Raw genomic sequence first — 3,262 nt, forward strand, 5'->3', positions numbered from 1 at the left:
CTAATAAAAGCCAGGTTTCTCTTACCGGAGCACACTAATGACCGTGATTTATATCATAAATAAATAATTTAAAAAACACTCTTGCCCCCGGCCAGTCAATTTCTGCAGCACTTGCCACTGTGTGACATGGCCAATTTACGCATGCTCCCAGCCACATTTATGTTGTGAGATTTTCTCACCGACACTGTATAGCCAGCCATGTGCCATTCTGTTTGCGACCATCCACCTGGGGAAGAAATTAACAGTGTGACGTTAACACAAGTAACTAGTAAATAAATCAGGCTGTCTTTCGCACAGCATGTGATGCAATATGTGGAATTCCCTATTTGGGCTCAATGCTGTCCATTCTTTTTATAATGTAAACAAAAACAACTTTATTCGAAACATTCGTTTTAACACAACGCTACTCGTTTCTTGGGTGGGAGTTACACTGCTGGAAGGGGGTGGAAAGACATGAAGGGTTAGAATAATCACTTCCGTGGACTTGGCGATCTGGATTGTGAGCGGCTTTTGGCAGGGGAGGCAGACCGGCCTCTACCCCGGGAAACAGACCTGCTTCTTCCCCGACCCCCAGATCGCGACCGAGACCGAGATCTTGATCTCTTAGCCGAGCCCGATCTGCGGGGAGACGATCTGGACCTGCGAGGAGAAGGTGACCTGGTTCTCCTGCCACGACTTCTGCTGCGTGAGCGGGAGCGCCTTCTGCCTCTGGAACGCGATTGAGAGCGAGACCTGGACCTGCTCCTCCTACGTCGGCCACTGAAACGGTGGCAATCATATGCATAATGACCCCTCTCGCCACAATCATAGCATCGGTCAGAGGGATCGAAGCCACCTCTGGCTGGAGGCCGGTCATACCCAGACCGCCTGGGTCGGCCAGAAGACAGCTCCACTCGGACTCGGGAACCGCATATCTCCTTATTTCCATCTAAGCCACGGACTGCATCTTCGGCATCTCGCGGGTCTTCAAATTCCACGAAGGCGAATCCAGGTGGATTCCTAGCAATCCAGACGCTCCTTAGGGGGCCATAGTAACGGAATGCACGCTCTACCTCACCCTTGCCAGCACCAGCAGCCAGGTTACCTACGAACACTTTGCGTTCGCCGTCAGGTTCACGCCCTCCTTGTCTGCTGGATGACCCAAATTCATCTCTGGAATAGCGCCCACCAAAGCGCGACATGTTGCACCCCTACAGAAGCGCACTAACACACTTTTGTTTGCCTCTCACAGCAGCAGCCGCGTGGTTTTCTGGCCAAGCGCGATCTGCTTTCTATCGGCGATTTTTTACACGAATAATTGGATGTTTTTTCTCTCAGTCTGTTATGCTTCTCTAAGCCCCGAATCAGTCCTTGTTCAGTCTCTCATTTTCTCAAGTCTCATGTCCGTTCTTCTGCTTTAACTCTCAATGTCTATTTGCTTTGCCTCAGTTTATCGATCTCTTAAAGTCGTCAACTAATCTAACAAGAGTGCCACCACCCGAGTCTCTTTCTGTTGAGAACGTTCTCCGGTTCACTGCCCGGGATCGGTGATCAATTTTTGAGTTCACTAAAAAGAGGCAAACTAACTGGCGTTAAGGAAAATGCCACTTGAATCAGAGACTAAAGCGCTTTCCCGCGCTTTGTCGCGGACCGGATGTTCCTCGTTACCTCAGGGTTTGTGGCCTAGGCTCCGCCCCGGCGCATCCCCCTACGTTCTCTTCAGTAGCAGGCTCGAATGCTCACCGAGGCCCTCGCGGTCTTTCGCATGGACGTCTTGGAAGATGGTGCGGCTCCAAGCGTGCTTGTTTCTTCCAATACTCGTGCGCGGGTCTCTGCCGGCGTCAGCTTCCGTGTCTCTCGCTCGGCCCCGTCTCAATTTCTCAAGGATCGGAGCTCATATGGTCGTGGCTCCGCGTGCCTCGGTTGCTAGTCTAGTCAGCCGTAGGCCTTAGCTCCGCCCTGGTCTCGTCGTCCACGCGCCTGTGTGCAGGTGGTCTCCGCTCCGTGTCCTTCTGAGGGGGGTAGTCACACGTCCCGTGTGCCGGTGCCGGGCGGGCCTCTAGCCTCGTGGGTCTTTGGATACGAACAAAGTGAGGCCCACGAGCCGAATGGAGGACGCAGACCCAGCTTCTTCCTCACTGCACGACGCCACTCCTCCTCTTAATCCCGCCTTTTCCGCTTCCGCCCTCAAGGAACGAGAAAGACTAGACCCGCGCTACAGAATTTACCGAGGGATAAGGGCAAACAAGGAAGGTGAATGGGAATAGGAGACAATCAGATATGGCGAGCGAGTTCGGATACAGGGAGTGTTTTCCTGTTGTAAGCCCAAGTTCTAAGAGTGGTTCTACGTAATAATTCACAGCAAAGCACGCCACTACTAAGTTCGTGGGAAAATGTAAATCCATATGAATGGCCTTTTTGTTCGTAGATGTCAATAATATTTTTTTTTTTTACCGAGTGGCAGATCGTGTGCACGGTGCAGTGTGACTATATTCATTACCTCAGCGTCCCTCTTCGTCGTCTTATCTTGTTGCATTTGCTCTGCATTCAAATGCTACGGTCAAATGTCAGGCGCTGTCTTTCCTCGCTGTCCAAATAACACAAGACTGGAGGGTGATCGCAAGCCGAATGGAGAAAAAAACATTTTGGGGGCTTATTGTGGCAGGACACTTGTAAATAAATGAAGAACCGGAGTCTCAAGATGAGTCAGTAAGTTTATTCAGACCAAAAGTGACCCACGCACGTAGCTGCCTCTCCGTCCTCTGTCCTGGAATAACGGCCGACTCAGAACCGAGCCGCCCGCACTCCAGAACCCAGAAGAACAACCAATGGAACAAAAGTTCCATTGGAGCCACTCGCGTAAGTGAAATACATGCAAGAAGATGACGTACAACATAATATAAAGTACAAAAGGAAATTACATATTACAACATCTCCCTCCCTTATAATAAACTAGCAAAGAAACATTAAGACAGAATACAATCTCAAAAGTTAACAGGTAAGTTAATTTGTCTCGAACTTCTAGTTGTAACACATTTAGAAGTAGCATCATCAATGTTTTTGTCACCATCAGGATCTGAACCATTAGCAATAGACTGATGATCAGGAACAAAACCCGGAACCTCAGAATCATTCATGTGAACCTCAAAATCGTTTATGAGACCAGAATCTAAATCCTAAGATTTCAAAGACCCTTCACATGCAAATTCTTGCAAATCTGTTGATAACATTGAATCCTCATCCTCCTTTAAATGAGACATGTTCCTGAAAATCTTGAGTTGCT

At 49.1% G+C, this 3,262-nt stretch overlaps 1 pseudogene; it reads right to left on the minus strand.

The window, feature by feature from the left end:
- Window positions 1-345: 345 nt before the first annotated feature.
- LOC138265735 (serine/arginine-rich splicing factor 7 pseudogene) lies at window positions 346-2,161 on the minus strand (annotated as a pseudogene).
- Between the last annotated feature and the right edge of the window lie 1,101 nt (window positions 2,162-3,262).

The sequence above is a fragment of the Pleurodeles waltl genome, chromosome 11, assembly GCF_031143425.1.
Source record: "Pleurodeles waltl isolate 20211129_DDA chromosome 11, aPleWal1.hap1.20221129, whole genome shotgun sequence".
Classification (NCBI taxonomy): Eukaryota; Metazoa; Chordata; class Amphibia; order Caudata; family Salamandridae; genus Pleurodeles; species Pleurodeles waltl.